The sequence below is a fragment of the Panthera uncia genome (genome assembly GCF_023721935.1).
Source record: "Panthera uncia isolate 11264 chromosome C1 unlocalized genomic scaffold, Puncia_PCG_1.0 HiC_scaffold_4, whole genome shotgun sequence".
Classification (NCBI taxonomy): Eukaryota; Metazoa; Chordata; class Mammalia; order Carnivora; family Felidae; genus Panthera; species Panthera uncia.
The window spans coordinates 55,685,767-55,708,819 of record NW_026057585.1 but is presented as its reverse complement, the minus strand read 5'-3'; the positions used below and the strand labels follow the sequence as shown (position 1 = coordinate 55,708,819).

The window sequence follows — 23,053 nt, the reverse complement described above, 5'->3', positions numbered from 1 at the left end:
TATCTATCTACATGTGGATTCTGTGTCTACTAATTTTGATTGGAATGTGTATTTTAAACTCTACAGTTCACAATTTTCTAAGTTTTTAATTTTATAAAGAAAACTAGAACTGAGTTTGCTTTGAGGGTGTGTTTATTCTTTTTGTGTGTAGGTAGGTGCTGAGGTGGGTTTTAAGTGAAATTTAGTGGTATCTTTTGAGAAAATTACAGCTACAGTGTGCTATTGAAAACCTAGGGTTGGGAATCAGTTCCTAACCGTTGATTTAGACAAGAAATTTGGATCAATTTTATAGAAGATTTTAGTAGGACAAAAAATTGTGTCTCCAAGGCAGTATCCAGTACTAACTACTTAGTAAACTCCTTGGTCATGGCTGTGGAGCCCTTCCTCAAGTTATAGGAATCTTCATTCGAACCAGTTAAATCTAGTTTGAGATAGATTTGGTAAAGATCTAGAGTTGAGAATATATATTTGCCTCAGAGCGAATCTTACAGGCAATATGACTGAACAGTGGTGTTTTATTTCAGAGAGCTCATGCTAATATATAGAAGGCTATAGTATTTTTTTGTTTGTTTTATCAGCAGGCTTTATTTTTTTAAGGGTAGCTGTATGCAGAATGCATATTTGCTGTCCAAACTAGTTAATGGGCTTACAACTAGAGGGTGTAAATTCTAGTATCTGTATTTTCCAGCTTGCAGCAGTGTTGTCTGAAGCCTGAAACGGCTGATGTTAATCTTCAGCTTGTTTTGTTGCTTTCCAAAAATTAAGTTGAAGAAGAATAAAATGTGATGTAAATCAATTGCTCTGCATAATAAGCGCAATACCAATAGTAAAATATAAAGTGAAATTTCCTCTATGTCACACTGTTCAAAAACTTGAAAGGAGTCTGTGTGTGTGTGTGTGTGTGTGTGTGTGTGTGTGTGTGTGTAATTGAATAGGAGGAAGCAGTAAATTACTGGCTTTTAATCAAATTGATGAATTTTGAATTTCCACTTCAATGATAGTTCTACCTTAAATTCATTTGGCTGATTCGATAGCAGTATTTGGAATGCAAGGAAGAGATAAGGATTTGGCCCTCATGTTTATAATATCCCAGAAGAATTTCATTGCTTATTGGCTAGAAACTCAGATCCCACAGAGTTGTAGATGGTACAATTTGGCATGTACATTTACTTACTCTGGGTCTTTACAAAGATTTATAGCCCAGAAGAAGTCTGTAGGTAGAGAAGGATCTAAAGAATGATCCCCTTAACATTGCATATGGTTCAGCTAGGAAACCGTCTTGTTACTCTGCTTCCAGTGAGTCCTCGACTTGCCTAGAAACAGCAGACTTCGACTGTTCCCACTTCAAACGGACTACATAAGCACAGTGGGCAAGGAAAAGCGGAAGAAGCAGCCACAAGGCAATTCATTAACCCATTTTAAGACAATTTCAGACGACTTGTTCAGCTTCAAAGGTCAAACTGACCAACATTTAATTCATCACGGAAAAAAAAAATTCTGGTAGAAGAAAAAAGTTAGCCAACTTGACCTTTAATGCTTAACAAGTTGTCTTAAAATGTTTTTATTCCATCTTGATACTTTGCTAACATGATTCATCTTCTAATCTATGTAAATGTGACTTTTAAATCATATTTAGTTTTATGAAAGGGCTTAATGCTTTGGACTTTGGAGCAGGTAACACACTTCTTAATCGCCATGCCCTGATGTGTCCTATCCCAGACACAGAGTGCTTCCTGCAAGGATGATTTAGTGTGAACGTCCCAGGGTCTCTGAGACTGAGAAGTCACACACACCAAAAATCAATGGCTCTGCTGTTGGGGACATTTTCTGGCTTAAAACTGTGAACGAGGCATGGGGGGGGTTGGGGGGGGAGTTAATCTTTTTATTTCTTTCTATTTGCTCTTCACTCTGAATTGCAGCAGAGGTCCCTGGCAGGCAGCGTCTACAAGCGGTGGAAGGCAGTGCTGCCTAGGGGGGTGATGTTGGCAGAGCACTTTCCAGGCATGCTAGCACCTAGCGCACAAGCGGAGAACTTTGCTGCTGCCAACTGTGACTTCAGAACCCAGGTCTGTTCCTGAACCTGGACGCCCAGCTGTCAGTGTGTCGCCATATGTCACCAGCACATGGCACCCTAATTAAAATTTCAAATTGCATGCATTTGTGTTTGCTGGCTGGCTTGCTTAAAAGGCAGAGACCTCCCCACCCCAGCCTGTCCCCCCTCCTGCATCACTCTGAGGTATTATGTTTGCCATCCTGAGGCATGGTTTGGGGAACGGCCTTTCCTCACTAAAAAACCAGCATTCTCTCATTCGCTCACCTCCCATTTTGAAGTAAGAATAGTCTCTATTTTAAGGGACAAGGAGGAGTGTGAGCAAATGTGGCTGGTGGCCTCTACTACAATTCTAAAGACCAGAAATGTGGTCCCCGTGTCACCAGTAGGTTGTACAGGTTACCCTTCAGTCTATACCTCGCTTATCTCAAAAGAAAAAAAAAGTGAATATTACTATCCCTTAAACATAGTGTAAAAATTTTTACATGAAGCTTGTTTATTATGATAAATATTTATCTTTTTGGATTAGACAGTGTGGTGTTGATAAGTACATGTATTTCTTTTGCGCTCTCCATTCTCTGTGTCTATATATTATATGTACATTGTATATTTATCTTTGCGTGTTTACATTTGAAATTTTAAGAAAGGATTAGATTCAATTCCACTGGAAAACAATAACAGCAACATTCTATGGAAATAGGTCCCTCTGTTTAAAGCAGAAAAACATACTACTGGTTGGAGATCTCGGCTGTTAATAGCTACCATTTATTGGTCATTTACAACATGCTAAGGGAAGTGCAAATCAACTTACGTATGTGTCACTTCATTTAATTATCACACCATCCCTGCTATATCGCGACTGCTAGGGTCCTCATGTCCGTAATGAACGTACTATGGCTTGCTTATGAAGCTTTTCCAAATTAACATACTTAGTATATAACAGAAATGAGATATGAACCCAGATCTGTTTGGAGACAGATTATACTGCTTCCTGTCTGGAAAGAAAATGCAAGTTTTTTTCTGGTTTATTCCAATCCAGGTTTCCTAGGTAGGAGGCATATACCTCCAAGTATAAGCATTTGTGTGTCATCTTAGTACGTTTTGCTGATATGCTTGACAAGTTGAGCTAGAATTACATGATTTATTTCCTATCAACTCCTAGCCACCATTTGCAATGATGATGAGCCAGGGGTATTTTCAACCACAACCAGGTTGGGATCCTGCTGTCTCATGGTAAAATGTGCCTGTGGTTTATTTTAAATCTCTGATGAACTCCAGCATTAATCTCTAGGAGGACATTCATGCCAAAGATGTCACTGCTCAGGCTTACATGGCTGATCCAATCCATCCCATAAAATTTATTTATTTATTTATTTACTTACTACCTTGTGATTAATGGTGAGGCCACTCATCTACAGAAACAGGTGTACAAGTGGTTTTCTTTCTATTATCTAGGAGGCTGTTGACTACCTAAGGAGACAGCATGGTCATTAGTATGGACTCTGGAGCCTGATTGCTGGTCCAGATCCCAGCCTCCCAGTTAAGAAATTTTCTTTTTATTTTTAACGTTTTTAATTTATTTTTGAGAGAGAGAGAGAGAGAATGAGAGAGAGCATGAGCACTAGTGGGGGAAGGGTAGAGAGAGAGGGAGACATGGAATCTGAAGCAGGCTCCACACCCTGAGCTGTCAGCACAGAGCCCGACATGGGGCTCGAACTCGTGAACCGTGAGATCATGACCTGAGCCGAAGTTAGATGCTTAACCGACTGAGCCACCCACACGCTGCCCAGCCTCCCATTTTACTAGCATTATAATCTTGTGCAAGCCAGATGACTTCTCTATGTCTCAAATTCTTCATCTGTATGAGAGGGATAATAGTAGGAGTTATTTGTGTAAGACGCTTCAGAATGTTGCTCCTGGAACATTACAGTACTCCACAAATGTTAGCTCCAATTAATCTTCACATTTAACACTTGACACAGAAAAATAAGTTATTTTTCAGGAAGATTAGTGAATCCATTCTATTGAAAATTCTCATATGAAAACATAAACCTTTTTTAAAAGTGTCTGACTAAATAAAACAAGTTACCCTCTTAATTTGATCTGCCAGTCAACAAGGGTACATGGAGTTTCTGCTGTGAAATGGTGTATGGAATACCCAAAATAAAAAATATCATCACAAACCTTAAACAGCTATCAGTCATGTTGGGTAGACAAGACTTATCTACTCACTTAGGTTTCAACAAGTGCTCTAGAATATTTACATACTCAGTACAGTGAATTGTCACAACCACATAATTAAATTTATACGCATCGCCCAGTAACGGCACAGTGATGAAGAAAAGCTGAACACATAAATCAAACAAACAAAAAATGCCCAGAAATGTTGCTAACGTATATAATGCTAGTAGTAATATTTCTAACAACGGTAGTAACAGTAGTAGAAACTGGCGGGACACATTTAAGTAGCTTCTCTTATGGCTCCAGACAAGTTATTTACATACTTAGCAAAGTTATGAAATTCTATCATCTATAATCTTTTCAACCACAAACCATTCATTTCTTGTAAAACTCCCATGTATTCTGCAGGGTTGCTGAAACACAGCAGAGTGTGAAGGAGAAAACAACTACTCCCTCTACGTTTTCCTTAAAAATAGAAAATTCTGATGAGAATCTGCAACACAGGCCAAGATATGTATTATGATTTCACACACGTTCTCAGATTTGGCTTTCTTTTTTTTAACCCCAAGTATCATATGGAAGGAAATACGTCCTGATAGCTGAGAGAATCAATATCCTTTACTACATCTGTGGAAAATACAGTGATTGTGGATAGTTTTTGTAGGGTTCATAATACTTATTTTAATCCACACATCCTCCCACCTAGAACATCACTGCCTTGAGATAAAACTGGCTAATGACCCATTAACTGACCTGTTTTCTTTCTTTCATTGAGCTTTAAAACGCAGCGCTCTCTCCAGTGTTCAAAGAGATATATTTGTTTGAGCCTTTGTGTACATTATGTATCATTAAGAAAATTACAAAGAACTTGATGAAAGCTCAAGGCAAACTCTTAAAATAGAATTTGTCATGTCAAATTCCTGCCTCCTTTGAGCTAAAAAAATTTTAAAAAGAAAAAAAAAAAAGAAAAAGAGTGAGGGCCATTAGGAGGATAGCAGGTAGTAAAAGCCTGTTTAATGTAACATCAATTGTGGAGAAAATATTAGGTACAATTACATAAGGATTGCATGAGAGGGAGCACCTTGAGAAGCGTAATTTAATTAGAATGAATTTATGAGAGAGATCCTGTGCCATTAGACAAAGGGAAGGCGGTAGTGTTGTGCGTTGCACTCTCCTTTCACGAGAGAATTTTAATGAGTTTCCACACAAAGTATTTCAGGTAAAATATTTGTAGCAAGTGGGAATAGAAATGTAGTGCAAAGCAAAAACTGTCAAGAGGCTCCAGTGGCAATTTCTGAATTAAGAGTATTTCATAAAATACTTGAACATTGGTATTCCTTAATGATGATTTTGGTGAACAGCTATCACAGCAAGGTAATCCTTTCCTTTCTTCTTTAAAAATCAGATGCCAGTGCATTCTTTAGTCTGTCAGTGCACATCAAGCTGTGCATGTGACTCCCATCTTGTACGTGTGATACGTCACACCCGACTTTAGTGTTGCAAACTCATCATCTGTCCTGATACTCCAGAATGGTAGATGCCAATGATGACTTCAGATTGAGATTTGAAATCTCAAAATTGAGATTCAAAACATGCCGTCAAGGCATGTTTTCTGGTTCTGATAAGAGGGAATTAAAGTGTTACCTCCCTATAGTAACTGTGGTCATTAACTTTATCAAGGTTCTTTTAAATAAAAATTCAAGTAGGTGAGAAGGAAGGAAAGCACTATGTGAAACTGGGGAAAGGAGGATGCAATAAAAGATATAATCTTGGAGCACATGGGTGGCTCAGTTGGTTAAGTGTCCGACTTTGGCTCAGGTCATGATCTCGCAGTTTGTGAATTCGAGCCCCGCATCAGGCTCTATGCTGACAGCTCAGAGCCTAGAGTCTGATTCAGATTCTGTGTCTCCCATTCTCTCTCTCTGCCCCTCCCCCGCTCATGCTCTATTTCTCTCTCTCAAAAATAAATAAATATTAAAAAAAAAAAAGACACAACCTTAACCTTGGTCAAAATATGTTCAGTAAGACTCCAGGAAATCACGTTCATATAAGATTTCTATGGAAGGGTTTTTTTAAAAACCGACAATAGAATGCTTCATTGTTTAAGCATTTGTGTCTGTTCCTCGGAAGGTATGTTTTTGGGATTTATTGCAAGTAATTCTGTTAATCTTTTCTAGGTATTTTGGCATGCCAGGTGGTTAAAGAAGGATGACATATACCAGGTCTATGGAAATGCCATAAATTATTACATAGTAATATAAGTATTTGTGGTATCCATGACTAACTTTTAGAATGGCAAAGTTATAAATATCTATAGTCTATGTGCAGTTGTTACCGATTATTGTGGCATTAATGTGTAAAGAATATGTTTTGTTTTGTTTGTTTTCCACACTTAAATTTTATTTATAAAACAAAATTTTTATATTTGCACAGGAAAATTAGCAGGGTGTAAATTAAAGGCCAAAGGGAAAAAGAAACCCTCAATAGGGGAGAATATTTTAAATGTCTTGCAGGGAATGGAAGAAAAAGTTTTGCTTAAAAATTCCACCATATGCTAACTATATACAGCACTTCAAGTTTATTTATTGTTAAAGCCTCATGTAAATCACGTCATTCTGAAAGTCATGGAAACTGCACATTTGTGCATTAAACTATGTAAACAACAAAAACTGGTCATCCATCCAATTGTTGCTTCACTTATTTTGAATTATAGTGCAATTTTGTGGAGAGTGAAATGGGGATTACACAATATAGCGATTTCCTGTAACACCTACATTTTTGCTGATCTAGCAAGGTCTGTTGGTATGAGAGCTTAACCTTTATTTTATTTCAAAATGTGTTTTTTATTCTGAGATCCATTGGTGCCTATGGTTTCACTTTTCTCCATGAGCCACATGTTAAAGCCTGCCTTGTCTAAATGAAGGAGTCAAGTGGTAGAAAAGACATTGTAGGCAGGGGAATTTTCTACTGGAATGAGTTCAGAAATACTTTGAACTTATCAGTAATATTATTAATAGGGAGACAGTGTAAATGCTAACACTTCAAATGCTCAAGTGTACATGTCAAAATTAAAGCATGAAGTTACATGAGACCGCTCACCACCCTCCTTTGTTTACAAAACAGGTCTATCATTTATACCTGACTTGTCCCTCTCCCCTTTTTTCTCTGCCTGTTCAGTGTCTGGAATGCTCAGTTCTTCCTCTGCCTGTAGAAATCCTGCTCAGCCTTCAAGCTGCCTCCAACCTTTTGTGGAATAAGGCAGGGAATACATGTTTCTTCTTCTGCCCAGCCTCCCATGATTAGCCTTCTTTAAAAAAAAAAAAAACAAAACAAAGTTTTAGCATTTATTTATTTTTTGAGAGGCAGAGAGAGACAGTATGAGCAGGGAAAGGACAGAGAGAAAGGGAGACACAGAATCCAAAGCAGGCTCCAGGCTCTGAGCTGTCAGTACAGAACCTGATGCGGGGCTCGAACTCACAGTGAGATCGTGACCCGAGCCGAAGTCAGGCACTTAACCGACTGAGCCACCCAGATGCCCCATGATTATCCTTCTTCCTTATCCTTTTACCTACTGCACATGCCTTAGGTTGCCATATGGTAGTTTAGTCTGGTTTGCATTCGTATTTAAATGAATGAGAGTTGGTCTTCCACACTGGATCTGTTTTCTTAGCGCATGTGACAGCTCTGTAGTGGTGGATACTCAATAACTATTGTTTGGACTGAAAGGGGAAAAATGAGAGTAATCTATTTCAGTAGGAGCCAGACCATAAAGTGGTGAGGATACGTTTAGGGAAATCTGTACATCTCCAGGATCATGGCCAGTTGCCAGTCTCCAATGGGACTGTTTGACCTCATGTCTCAGGGTAGATTTTAAGGTGTGTGCATTTGCTGGTGCCTGTGAATACTCATTTTTGACCAAAGAAGTTGTTTCTTTGCAGATGTTCCTATGAATGCCCCCCTTCCATAAATTCTAAAGGATTTTGTTTTCCCCACCAGCTACCTAGCAATTTATGAACAAGGGCCTTTCTTCAGACAGGTCTCATCAAAGTGACCTCCACTTTCCCTCCGGCCCCCCTCAAAGTGGATCTAGTCTAGAAGAAACCTCTGATTTGTTTACTGTCTTCAGATTTTTATCTATGTGAGCACAGGCTCAAAGGATCAGAGTTAAACTTAGGTTGTGATGAGTGAGCTGAAGCTGGTTAGCTGATGGAGTCCAAGTTATTCAGGCTTGAGCTGATTCAGACCTCAATCTTCAGAGGTTGTCCTGGGCCACAGAACTTCTATGGTCAGTCTGACCCGTACATCCATTTGGATTTAGAACATGCATGTAAGGCACCCTTAAAGGGTAGACCCTGAGATCAGGCACAGCAGGAGGACCACCCTTTTTTTTTTTTTTTTTAAAGTGCCTTTACCGTGTAATCCTAGATGGCTTGTGAAGGGAGTTTCCTTTTATTTGTCTCTATCTTCATTTCTTATAAAGACAAAGAAGCAGACATGCACTGATGTTTGGTTGAATTTCTAGTTGTGGATGTTTGTCGGTACCATATCTGCCTTGGCCCACCGTATGGACCCCTCGGGTTGATGCAGTTACTGAAGATAATGAAGCTGTGTGGACATTGGATACTGGGCTTCACTTAGTAGAACAAACTTAGCTGCTGTTCTTACCTCCCAGGGCCGGTGAGTTGTAGACAGCAGCAGCCTGCGGTTCTGTTGCTGTGCGAGCATTCCTCTGGCCTGTGCAGGAGGATCCTGCAAACACTTAGGTAGAGCTGTTTTCTCTCAGAACGTGCTCATTCATTCACTCAGCAACTAGTCTCCCCATCCCCACTCTTGTAGGCACTGAGGTTGCATTCTCCTAGCTCAAACATAATTTTCTTGGTGCTACGACACATCGTTGCTTTAAAGCCCATTGCCAATTATAAGTTTATTTTGCTGTCGACTCAGGTGTGCCCTCAGTGGCTACCCTATGAAGCCATGCCATTATTTTCCCCCTTCGACAGATGAGGAAACTGAAACACAAGAGGTGAATCAATTTACTCCGGGTCATGCTGCTAGTACGTAAGTTGTATAGCTGGATTTGAACCTGGCTAGTCTTCAACTCTGAGTCTGTACCCTTCTATTTTTATTTATTTATTTTTTGGTATTCTTGATACTATGCTAAGTTGCCTAAGACTTTTAGAAAGCCTTAGCCTAAATGATACATAGCATTGCAATTTTTCTCAAAGTTCATTTAACAGATTTTCTGAAATGCTAGCTCTCAGAAATGAGGCTTTCTCATAGGTATTGTAATGATGATATCAAAATACAGAAAGTTTTAGAATCATTCAAACTTACAGTCCCTGGAGTGATCTAGCCCCTGGATTCTTCATTTTAAAAATGTGAACGTTGGAGGCACCTGGTGGCTTAGCCAGCTAAGCGTGTGACTCTTGATTTCAGTTCAGGTCATACTCTCACGGTTCATGAGCCTGCTTGGAATTCTCTCTCGCCCTCTCTCTCTGCCCCCCCTTACCCGCCCCCCTCAAAATAAATAAATAAAACATTAAAAAATATTAAAATGTGAAAGTTGAAGGTTGGGAGGTCATGAGACTGGCACAGCTCACACCCTCACTTATCAGAAGAGATGGGACCAAGACGTTTGCAGAAAGAACTGAGAACCGCAGTTCACTGTGGTGTTTATGTCACTGTGGACATAGGTCTCAATATTTTACATCAATTCTTAGTTTTACAATATTCAACAAATGTCCTACAGTAAGGTTTTACTCTATTTTGCAGGATTTTGTAGACACAAAATTCATTTATTTGTAACTTAAAATTTGTTTTTAATGTTTATTATTGGGGGAGAGAGGGGGGGAGAGAGAGAGACAGAGACAGAGACAGAGAGAGAGAGAGAGAGAGAGAGAGAATGAGTCAGGAAGGGGCAGAGAGAGAGGGAATAACAGAATCCAAAGCCGGCTCCAGGCTCCAATCTGTCAGCACAGAGCCTGACGCAGGGCTCCAACTCACAAACCACAAGATCATGACCTGTGCCGAAGTCAGATACTTAACCGACTGAGCCACCCAGGAGCCCCCATTTATATGTAAGTTTTCATGGGTGAAAGTGTTTTATTTTTCAATATTTTATATTCATTTGAAACCAGTCTTTTTATCAACATAGAAAATCTTGTCTGACTGGACACATAGTTTCTTGCTGAGAAGTTTTCAAGGTTTCATATCAACCATTACTAGGAAGAAAAGGCATAGATACTACCTTGGCAGCTAGCAAGACTTCTGATTAGCCCAATTTCACTGTGTTGACAGGACAGAAGACTGGTTGGGCTTCTGCGAGCTTTATGAACCCAGTGACTGGCATGTTATCTCTTCCAATCATAATCATGATTAGAAGTCAATCTGAAAATTGTCTTTCCCCAGTTTTGATCATATTTGTTAGTGTGACCTCAGAGATACATATTTCCTCCTTTGCTGTGCATCCTTTGACCAGATGGAATCTCTCCTACTTTGGATGTTACCAGAAAGCATTTTAAAGATGCAAGGTGTGTTCTAGATAAATATGAATTCATTAGGTACTAACTTTTGAAAAGAACGAAGGTAGTCACAGAGCTCTTCTTCTCTGATTTGTCTTTCCGAACTATTATTTTCTGCTTGTCTTTATACTCCCAAACACACCCCATGGAAACACACACACACACACACACACACACACACACACCATTGCATTGTAGTTTGCAAACCTTTGCATTGAGACCAACATCCCTGTTGTTTTGAAGAGCTGTCATATCAAAGAATAAGTGACTTCTGATAGTTGCAGGTACATATCTAGGATTAATGCCAGGGAGTTAGAGGCAGACCGAAATCAGATCAGTACGAAGAAGGTCATTGTAATAAACGAAGGAGTCTAACGTGGCTTGTTGAGAAGCTGGGGACTCCGTGTCTGGGAGGCAGTGGTTCTGGTGAAGTGGTTCAGAGATTTTGAGGCTGAGATGGCTTGAGAAGCTGGATAAGAAGACCTTCCAAATTTTGTACAATTTGTAAGATTTCAAAGTGAAACTTAGTGAATTGGTTTGAGGAACAACCGGTGTTTTTCTTTGGCCATTTTATTTTTTCTCAGATTTAAGTAGACACTCACTGGGGAATTAATTATTCCTGAGTGGTGAGCAACAGACTCATTTCACATATATCCCTATTTGTTCTTTCCCCATGATTTTTAAATTTAAAAACAAGAGCACGAGGCAATTTAAAACTGTATAGCTGTGATGTACATGTTTTCCTGTCCTGTCCTTTCCCTTTTCGACTTTATGATATTATCCTAGAAAATTTGACTAATTCCACTCACATGTGACTCCCTTCCCAACCTGGTAACTGTCATTAAAAAGCAACCTGGGTACTCCTAGGACATTTAGGGTTCAGTTGACAGCCTGGACGTGCAGAAGGAGCCCAGGGAAAGAGGGAACTGTGAGCACTCATCTTTGGCCACAGCGACACTGTTAAGATGTGTCCAGATGGAATTCTTGTGACTCTCTCTCCTATGAAGTGGGACTTTTGTGGCACCAACAGCAAAGTGATTCATGAATGAGAAGCCTTCTCTGGTGTTAACCATTGCATTCACTGTTTCTGCCTCCCTTTGCTTTGGTTAGGCATAGATCTTTTATTTATTCCCACACGAGTTTTTCAGAGATTAGGGTGTACTTCCATGTTAATAGTATTCCATGAATTATCATTTGGGGGCAAATGTGCACATCCCACCTTGGTGTTTGTGTGGGGTTTTGCTGGGGAAAACAGAATCGGACAAACTTTCATTCAGCATGTGGGATAGGAGGCATGCTTTGTAAATGTACTAACCCTTTCTTTTTTTTACTTAGCTTTGCATAAAAGGATAAGGAAAGGCACTATCTACAACATGTGAAGTACTTCTTTAAAAGTGAGAGTTCTCAGTAGAGCCATGGTATAGCAGGATTGGGTCAAGTGCTTCCTTTCTTTAATATTTAGCCAAGAGAGACCACTTAGCTGCTCGGAAGCTTTCCTTACAACTGATCACCGCTTTCTTTTCTTTTCTTTTCTTTTCTTTTCTTTTCTTTCCTCTTTTCTTTTTCTTTTTCTTTTCTTCTTTTTTTTCTTTTTGTTCACAACATTATGGTCAAACTCTTGTTCTTATACACCAATAAATCCTTGCATATGAAGATCCTGCTGCAAGAAGGTTCTGACCAATTTGACATTCTTTCTGCCATGTTCTCTGCCTGAATACAGCTGGGTTCATGTCAGACGAAGAATGAGCTCAGCAGAGGAAGTAGAAATAGGTAGTGGTTTAAAAGCATGAAGAGGAAAAGATTATTCTGGTGGTTTTTCTGTCTTCTTGGCTGCTTTGTTTTTTAGTTTTGAAAAGATCCAAACTCCCCCTCTTTTTTATTCAAAGGGAAGCAGTTTGACATATGAGAAGCATGGTCTTTGGAATCTGGAAGATCTGAGTTTGGAGCTGTGCCTTGTGACCTTAGACAAGCTACTTAGTCTTTGCAAGGTCTAACTGGATGTCTGTAAAATAGGAACAATAGTAGTATGTAATAGGGTTGGTAGGAGAAGAATATTGCCTGTAACGTCTATAGCATGTAATAGGGGGCTTGCTATTATTCTTGTATTAACAAAGTTGTCCTGGTTTTTCTTCCCATGATTAATTTTCATAAAATACATATTAAGTTTTATGATTGAATATGATTTAACATTTTCAATAAACATATCTAGAGTCTAAGATTTAAAACTTTATAAAGGGCTTACATATGAGCCCTTGGTTTCTTGCTGATTAGTAGTGGGCAGTTGAAAGATACTTATTTCATGAGATGTTTAGGAGAAAGTAGTGAACGAGGTTCATAATAGTAACAGATCCTTTGATTAGATGACCAGATAGAGAGGTCATTCCCAGTGCTGCCTGGGAAGACGACAGATCTCCTGCTGCGTTGGATGGAGTAGGAAGGACCCAAAGAACCTGTGAATTAAGGGAGCTTGGAAACTAAAAAATCAAATATTTCTTTTATTTTCAGAAACTGATATATTGCATTCTACTGATATTAAGAAGTTGATTTTTTTTCAGAGGAAAATAGCTGTCCCTCAAGAGGGTTACATTGTCTGTCACATTTACCTGTTTGATTTTGGAGAAACTGAAACTTGTTTATTCTGTAAAAGCAGTTATTTGTGTCCAGATTTGCTCTTCCACAGTCTGTCATTAATCGTTTAGGGTTAAATACTTTTCTCTCCCCTAAAAGGTGTTAGTACATTATTCATTTTTTTAAAAAAAATTCGTTTTTCCATATAATCTCTTTGAAGAATCAGGTAGCCTTCAAAGTACACAGCACAGTGTGTACCTAGGCTGAAAATTAATATCTTAATTTTTAAGTACTTCTATTATAAAAAATAATAGCTTATTATAGCCATTTGGAAAATAGAGAAAAATGGAAGAGAAATCATAACAGTTCTACAAGCTAGAAACAATGATCATTAACACCTTGGTGTGTTTCCTTCCAGATCTTTTTCTGTTTGTACACAGCACTGTCATACATATTCGTGATTATAAATACATACGTAAGATCCTCGAAGATCTTCTCATACTGAGGCCAGGTGGTGTTAGACAGAAACTGGTGGTAGCCAGACACAATAATAAGGATGACAGAATCACAGGGAAAGATAGAATACCCTTGGCTTCCTCAGCCCAGGCTCCCTCCTCTCTGCAGCAGGAAATGCAGTTCCTCGTGTGGAATAAGATTGTAAAGGGAAGGTAGGCAAACTCAAGAAAAATCTTCCAGTTGCCCCTGTGGTAGGTCACCAGGGCAGTACAACAACCCAGTTCTGCTGTATTGTGGTGTTCCTGTTATTCAGGAAAAAATCATTAGTTTCCACAAGTCCAAGTTTTGAACGTAACTTTTTCTCTCCGAACATTTCTCAGTAGAGCTTAAATTATTATCGTTAACTTCAAATGGGAGGTGGACATAAACGTGAGAGAATTGTTAGCATATACATATTTTTGCAGCATCTATCACAGTCCTGAATCATGAAAAACTATTTTTATTGAGTTATATCTTTATTTATAGATGCTTTCTTGTATGGCCCATGCATCTCTGATTTTTCTCATGCTGAATCATACTGAATTCTGTTATACACACACACACACACACGTGCGCGCACACACATACACACACCCATCCATTATCATACAAAGACTGGAAAAATGGATATGACATTTGGGGAATGTGCAAGGTTTCCAAAGATCGTATTGAGAGGTAATTTTCGTGCAGTCCTTCCTGATTGGACACCTCAAACCTGTTATTCTCATCTGCAAAGTGAACGTTTTTATTCATTTTCCCTTGGCTCTCATCTCCATCTGCAATGCGTTGCTCAGGTGGACTTCTTTACTGAAGGGAAGAGCATAATATTCTTCTAGTTTGCCTAGCTCTTTGGCATTTAAACAAGCTAGAGAGATGCATAAATTTAGCAAAGGATCGGGGCCAAAGTGATGGCTGAACTGGCATCATTTCACATTTTTCATGCTCTGTATTTATAGCAATAAATTTCAAGCAAGGAAATAGATTGCAAGGAGTATGCTGTATTAGGAAGGAAGTTTGTACACTCTTGTGGCTTATTGGTATCTTAGTATAACCTTCTTCCCACTTCCCTGGTTGAGTGAACTGAAACGGATAAGTTCAGAGACTTTTTGGGTTGTTCATGTGTCTGGCCAGTTAAGGGATAAGCTTTTTTTTTCTTTTTTCTTTTTTACACTAAACTATGTAAAAGTTACACTGAACAGAATTATGGTGCGTGGTTATTTATGACTTTCTTCTAAGGAACTTACCCCCATCTCACACACACACACACACACACACACACACACACACACACACATTCACAACCTACCCATTCCCCCCCCTCCCCCCCCATCTCACCTGAAGATACACTCTAATAAATGCTGCCTCCATAGTTATAATTTTCTAGGGCTTTGCAATGCATCGCATGTTAACGTAAAAAACAAGCAGTACCTATTTTTTAAGGAGACAATTACAATGGTGCAATCAAATTGTGCTTCCCAGTCATTGAGAAGCTTGAATGATATTGAGAAAATTTTGGTTCCATGATTGTCTTGCTCTTTGAATCAGTGGTTGGTTACAGTTTAGAATAAATTGCCAAAGGGCACCTGGCTGGCTCAGTCCTTAGAGAGCGTGTGACTCTTGATCCTTGCGTTTGTGAGTTTGAGCCCCATGTTGGATATAGAGATTACTTAAAAAATGAAGCTTTAAAAAAAAGAAGAAATTGTCAAGTTACTATTTACTTAATAGCAGTAATATTTAAATGATGATAAACAGTAACAGCTTATTTTTTAAAAGATACCAAGCTAAATGCTTTCATGAATTACCTCATGTAATTCGCTCAACAACCTTTTAAGTGTTATCATCATTATTCCCATTTTACAAATGAAGAAACTCAAAAAATTTTTTTTTCTTATTTTTAAACAAAAGAGAGACAGGTGCGAGTGGGGAGGGGGCCGAGAGAGAAGGAGACACCAAATCAGAAGGAGGCTCCAGGCTCTGAGCTGTCAGCACAGAGCCTGATGCAGGGTTCGAACCCACAAACTGTGAGATCATGAACTGCAGTAGGCCACTTAACCAATGGAGCTACCCAGGCGCCCTGAAGAAACTCCAGTTTTTGATAGCTTCGGTAACTTCTTTTAGAATGTAGGTCATGAATATCTAGAGTAAGTGATACCAGGAAATATTCCCCTCAACTAAACATGTTTTCTCCCACATAGTCCATCAGTTAGAGATTTCTGGCAAAGAGGCCTGTTTTTTTTAAAAAGAGAAAACCCGGTAGAGGTTTTAGTCTTCATTAATCAGATACACTCATGGTGTGAATTTGAATGAGCAAATTGGGTTGTTGGATGTGTTGTAGGAGAATGGGGTTGGTTGTGAGAGATTTAAAGGAGAGGGGTGATGGTTAACATTGTTTTTAAAAGAGGATAAGCAGGGGCACCTGGGTGGCTCAGTTGGTTAACCGTCTCTTCGTTTTGGCTCAGGTCGTGATCTCATGGGTGTGGGATTGAGCCCCGCATCAGGCTCTGTGCTGACAGCAGGGAGCCTGCTTAAAATTCTCTCTCTGCCCCTTCCCTGCTCTCATTCTCTCTCTCTCAAAATAAATAAACATACATTTAAAAGAGGGACAAGCACTCAAGCTGGGTTTCTGTGCTCAAGGGCACAGGATGAGGCAGAACATCAAACACAGATTCCACCTACTGCTAAAACTTCACCTTTGACCCCAATGAAAATTTTTTTATATGTCGCCTTTGAGACACACACTAAACCTTCTTGTCCTATAGAGCTGCCAGATAAATTACATTTATTTCAAGGACAGTGCAATATTAATCTAAAAGGATATTTTAGATTTAGAAAGCATTATTTTTGAATTCTGTGTGTTTCATATCCAGTGTAGACTGAGCCCCATGAGTAGGAACTGAATTATCTTTATCTTTATGTCCAGAGTGCCTGAGACAGTGTCCAACAGATAACATGGTATGGGTCTAATAAAACTTTTTGAGTTAATAAATGAGTGAAGGAATGAATGAGCAAAATTTATAGTTTTCTCCTATCATCTACTAAGCATCTGCCTAGAACTTTATAGAACTTTAATCTCATATAACATTCAAAAGAAGGTATTCATTCATATATATTGCAGTTGTCCCTATTGTTAAAAGAGAACTTTGTATCTTGGTTCATGAAAGAAAATTCACAATTCAATAGAGTTGGGACCACACCTTCAAACACAGACACTCCATTCAGACTTGCAGACCCCCACCCTGCTTGGTGTCTGGGTTGCAGCCCAGACTGAGGTTGGGCAGTGGGAAGAAGGAAGCCGTGTGGTTAAACCACTTGGGATAATTGAAAGTTGACCATACTTATTTTCAATTTGGCAGCTGCATTAGCTTTTTCCTCAAGTGTGTAGTTTTCCCTGGCTGTCTTCACACTGTGGCCCTCTCACCATCGGTGACCTGGCAGAGGCCTCTGAGGAGGATCACCATGGCTCTTCCCTGATGGTTTCCCCCAGTCCAGCATTTTCCCTGACTTCGCCACGCTCTCTGGTATCAGGGAGTTAGATCAGTTTCTGTGTTTGCAAAAGAAGTTAAAGAAAGACAAAAATCGGGGAAGCATAACATAATAAGCATAATTATTTTTACCAGGGATAACGATAATGAAATTTTAAATTTAACATGGCCTGAGTCGGACTCTATGCAGATATTTAGAGCATGTGAAAATGCTTCTGGCCCCTCCGGCCATTTCACATACTTTGAATCAGACCCTTAGAAATTTCTGGTGGGCAGTTGATATTTGAGCCGGCTGATGTATCAGTCCTGATGCTCCAGACTCGGATACGATTCTAGTTAGAGGCACAGCATGCCTGCGACAGACTATGTGTGAATGTTTCAATGTCAGCACGAGAGGAAGGTTGTGAAGATAGGTGTTCATGTGGGACAGGCTGCACATCCAGATCTCCAAGGACGAGCTGGTGTACATAACCTTGTTCATGCCGGGCCTGGGTTTTGTTTTGTTTTCCTTTTTCCACTTTCATCGCAAGTTGATGATATGTCATTTAAATCTTCGCTGTCACATGGGCGTTGTTTTCTACCCAAGTGGAAGCCGAGTTAGAAGAACCTCAGCTCTGTGGTGATCTTATTTTACTGTTTTCCTTGGATAAAATGCCCTTGATACCAAATAACTGTATGCTGAATACTTATTATTATTGTTCGAGTATAGTTTCTTGGAAAGGATGTCAGGGTTTTCGTAAAGGGGCAGTAAAATCCACTTTTCCCTTTAGCATTTACCAACAACTTTGCAATTCTGGTGGCTTGAAATATGGTCAGAGTGCACGTTACTCAACCTCTGGCTGCTCTTGCCGTTTCACACTGCACGCGGATGGTGCCCCCCACCCCCGGCCAGTCAAACAGTGTAATGCCTGCTGACGCATCAGGGGTGTGTAGGGTTTTGGTTATATGTTTCATGACTCTGGCAGTGAAGGATGTATGCCAGGAAAGTGAGAATCAAACTACCGACCTGTCTGACTTAGAAGATAGATAGCACCACTGCATTTCATTGGAAGCATGGAAGTTTGGAGGTGATCCCCTAAACACGCAGGTCGTCAGCCAGGTTGGGCTTTCTTCTTATAAGTGCATAGAGGACATTGTTTCATGACTCTGCCTAAGCTTGGGTGGACAGATGATTAAAACATATAAATTTGAGGGGGGTCACTGGATGGCTCAGTCGGTTAAGCATCTGATTTTGGCTCAGGTCATGATCTCACGGTTCATGGGTTTAAGCCCCACGTCAGGTTCTGTGCTGATGGCTCAGAGCCTGGAGGCTGCTTCAGATTCTGTGTCTCCCTCTCTCTCGGCCCCTCCCCTGCTTGTGCTCTGTTTCTCTCTCTCAAAAATAAATAAACACTAAAAAAAAAGATATAAATTCATGGATGGCATCTGAGAGAGAGAATTCTACCCCATGGTCAGAAGTGGGGCTCACCCCCGTGTTCTACTAGGGTTGATCTGGATGTTTCCTGCTGGATGTTGCTTTTCTGGTTTGGATTGAACCCACTTGAGTTAAATGGAGCCCCACCCTCAGCCTTGCAAGTAAAAAAAGAAAATCCTGGAAAAGAAGGGTTATGCTAATATCTTGTATAGGATCTCAATGATGGAAATAGGGATTAGGAGCCAGGGAGTGGTGTGTGACTGATGGAAGTTAGAAGTTGGGCTAATAATAAGTTACATTTGCATATCAGTTAGCAGCTTGCAAACTGGCTCATGTACCTTATCTGAGCATTATAACTGCTCACTGAGGAAAAGAAGCTGTTATCATTATTTTTACTATTATCCCCAGTATCACATTCCATTTTACAGATGATAAAATTGAGGCTCTGAGAATTTAAGAGATTTTTCTCAAATTCCTAAACTGTCACTTGTGATTTGGGGTACATGACATGCTCTCTGACCCGAAGTTGTCATCTAGCTTCTTGAGGACTTCCCTGTCTTTTATTATCTCATATTTGGCATTCTAGCAGAACTAAAGGTGTTTTATAAATGTATATTTTACTTAATACTTCCATAGCCAATATAGGGAATGGCACCAAAGTTGCATTCTTTGCTTGCTAAAATCAGCACCTTTGTGAGATAGGCCTAAACTCGTGTAAACTTTCTTAGCTCCCTAAGGCTTCCCTGCTATATTATTATAAAGTTTGCAAAGCACTGCAAATATTAAGAGACATACTCTTCCCCTTTGCTAACACCAGGTAGTGCTGTGACATGTCTGAAGTCTTTAGCAGAAGACATGACTTGCAGTGATAATATGTATCAAAAGTTAGTGTTTCCCAGTGAGTAAATTTCTTTGAAAGCTGAAAAAACAATTTGTAGCATTGCTTTAGAATGTGCTTTTAATGAAGAGAATTAAAAAGTACATGTGATAGATTCTTCAATATTGCCAAACTTCTAAAAAATGATTATACCATTATTTGAGGTATAAAATCTTGTATATCATATACAGATATTTTCTTTATTTGTAACACAGCTTGAAAATTCTAACGGAGCCATGTCTGTTCAACTACTGATTGTGTAATGCTATAAATTTTTGATAAGCTTGTTCCAAATTTTCTTGTTCTGAAAAGCATTAAAATCACCCCCTATTGAAGACAAAAGACCATAATTTCTTTAGGAGACATCATTAGATACATTTAGAACTAGGGAAAACATCAAAACTAGATAAAAAAAAAATCAGAAGACAGCCCCACTGATAAAAATTCAGTTCCTCTGTAGCTGATGAATAGAAAAATCCTTTCTAGTCATGACCACTGAACAAAAAGGCTTGTAAAGTCCACCTCACCATTTACATTGTAGAAGTGTAACTTCTTCAAGCAGGTGAGATACACCAGCTCTCCATCTATGAAGCTGTGATTGAACAAGGATGATAATATCTGACCTATAAATGACTTATTTTTTTGTATTGCCTGTGCACATCAGGTCACTACAAAATAGCTGTTTATTATCTTATTTCAGTAACATGATGGTCTGAAGTGTTTCATGACTTGTTCATCCCTTTTCCGCGTGACTCAGAATCAGATTCTGCCTTCTGCTCTGCCAGGGTCACTCCCACCCCAAACAGGTAAACTAAACAGGAGAACGTGAGGACTTAGGCACGTGTGATGTACCTTGCTTTGGTTGAATAGACCCTTGATATACGTGTTTTGTTTTTTGTTTGTTTTGTTTTGTTTTTGAGAGAGAGAGAGAGAACGCATGCATGCACATGCGCAAGCGGGGAAGGGCAGAGACAGAGGAAGAGAAAGAATCGTAAGCAGGCTCCATGCCCAGCATGGAACCCGACGTGAGGCTCCATCTCACAAGTGTGAGATCATGACCCGAGACGAAATCAAGAGCTGGATGCTTACTCGACTGAGCCACCCACATGCCCTGACCCTTGATATATTTGATTGCTTATTTACCAAGAACCTGATAATCCAGACTGCTGATGTTACCAAGTGCAAGGAAAAAATAGTGATGGTTATGAACTTGGCACAGTGCTACTGCACTCCAGTAGTGCTGTTTGGCACAATTCAGCCTTCTTGGTTCATTTTCCATTCATTCCATCAGCATTTAGGCCTTTAGTGAGCATCACTGTATACCATTCTTGGTGGTACATAGCCCACATTTCTAGAAGGGCTGGGAGGGTTGGGTCGTAATCCAGTGCTATCATCATATAATCTTTTCTGGGAAGGTGCGTCTATATAACCTCAATAGCTTTTAACGTTGGGATACCAAACTCAGTTCTGTGGGTTCCTGTTTTTTTTCTACCACCCCCACAGCCTCCAAGTAAAAAATAAAATAAAATTAAGGTGAGTATAGGAGTTTCAAAGAAAGGCATCTATTTCTTATTCTGGCGACAAGTAGTAGATGAAATGTCACCGTGGGACATGTAAGTTGTTCTTGAAACTTGAAAAAGTTTCACTGTTTCAGCAGCATTGAATTGTCAGTTTAGTTTTAAAAAAACTGATCAATTCAACAAGACGTGATTGATTGCTCAAGCAAGTTGCTTCTGAGACAAATGTGTGGTATAATTATTCATGTACTATCTCTGGTATCAGTGTGTAGCAATAATCTTTACTGTCCTATTTTGTTTAATTGTCGGTGTATATATTCTCTAGAAAGGAGGTTGATTAAACTTTGAAATAGCTTGTATCTATTGTATGAACTCTATTAATGTGCACAATTATGCCTGGGAAGAGAACTATAAGTAATTCTAAAAATTATGGTTAGAACAGGTGATCTATATATTTTCCCTTTTTAGCCTTCTTTCAGCTGTGTTTTAAGAGCTGTTCTAGAGTGCAAGTTTTGGTTAATAATCCATGACAGAGCTAAAGTCAGGATGGGATGGGTCCCACAGGACCCGAGCTGGATTTTGCTGGGAAAAGCTCAAGATTGGGAAATAGAACTTTGGACACACAGGTCAAAGGAGGATATGAAATATTTGCCCCATAACCCTGTACATGACTAACCTTTATTTTGGAGAGGAAAGGTTTCTCAGACTTACTGAAATAGCATTACATTAGAGCAAACCTGACTTCAATGGTTTATAGACTCATAACTGTAACAGAATAAAGGCTTAAGATCAGACATTGCATGCAGTCGGACATCTGCCACTTAGGAACTTTGGGACTTTAGGCTGCTGCTTATTATCTGTTAACCTCAATTTCTTCAACTCTACAAAGGGTAATGATAATATCTATATTGTGGCATTGTTACCAAGAAGAAATGAGGTAATGTCTGAAAGTGTTTAACACAGTCACTGGCACACAGAAGATATTAATAAATGTTGGTTTCCTTCTTGTTCAGCAAAAGCTTCAGGAGAAAGCTGGTGGGGATGTTTATAAATTTCATTACTTCAGTAGCATTTGCCAAATGTATTTACCTTATTGTTTCTAAGTAATTAAAACAGAAATACACATATCTAAATATACAGATACATATTTTATAATTAAGGCATCACTCATTGTTTGTAATGCATTTGGAGTCTTTGCCTCTGCACAGCTGAATGTTTCACAGTTTTAAGATATGTTGATAGCCTCATCTGGGAGTCTTCTGATTGAAAAGGAGGTTCTTCACCTTCATTTGTGTACTGACTTCGCAGTATCTGAGAACTCCCTGAATTGTCACACAGAGTCGTTTGTGTTTGTGAGTATATGGTTTTTCTCAGGGAAAGAGGCCATGGCTTTCATCCTTTCTAGAAGAGAGAGGGGACTCCAAAAGTTTAATACTGATTCTAATGACAATCTCCTACTTGCATTTTTCAGTCCAAGAATATAAATATTGCTGTTGATATCTGTTGAAGATTTATTGTATACTGGGCTAAGCTTGTTATATGTCTTATGCTAATGGAAACTGGGCCTTTTATGAACCTCAAGTTCACAGAGACTCTTTAGCACGCTCAGGAATGGGAAGCCCCGGCACGGTTTGCCATGGCACTGTAGAAGGCCCAAGTCAGGGCAGCTAATTCTGCTGTTCACTTTACACATAATTTCTAAACTATGTGACTATAATGATTTAATAATAGTGTTTTTATACCATGTAGAAAAGATACTTGAGTTAAAAAAAATTTTTTTTAATGTTTATTGATTTGGGAGGCGGAGGGGGAAGGGGCAGAGAGAGAGGGAGACACGGCATCCAAAGCAGGTTCCAGGCTCTGAACTGTCAACACAGAGCAGGGCTCGAACTCATGAACCATGAGATCATGATCTGAGCCAAAGTCGGCCCCTTAACCTACTGAGCCA

General features: G+C 39.3%; 1 protein-coding gene across 11 annotated transcripts in view; it reads left to right on the top strand.

Moving 5' to 3' along the window:
* The window catches only part of NFIA (nuclear factor I A), a 373,386-nt gene that overhangs the window by 112,714 nt on the left and 237,619 nt on the right, over positions 1-23,053 (top strand). Inside the window, exons 6-7 of one of the 11 annotated variants that reach the window (XR_007455027.1) lie at positions 3,506-3,589; positions 4,640-5,211. The exons of 8 other annotated variants lie outside the window; for them this stretch is intronic. The gene's annotated coding sequence lies outside the window, so the exon portion shown is untranslated. Of the gene's footprint in view, positions 1-1,919; positions 2,067-3,505; positions 3,590-4,639; positions 5,212-23,053 lie in introns of those variants that run through there. 2 more of the 11 variants (XR_007455026.1, XR_007455025.1) reach the window with 2 other exon arrangements.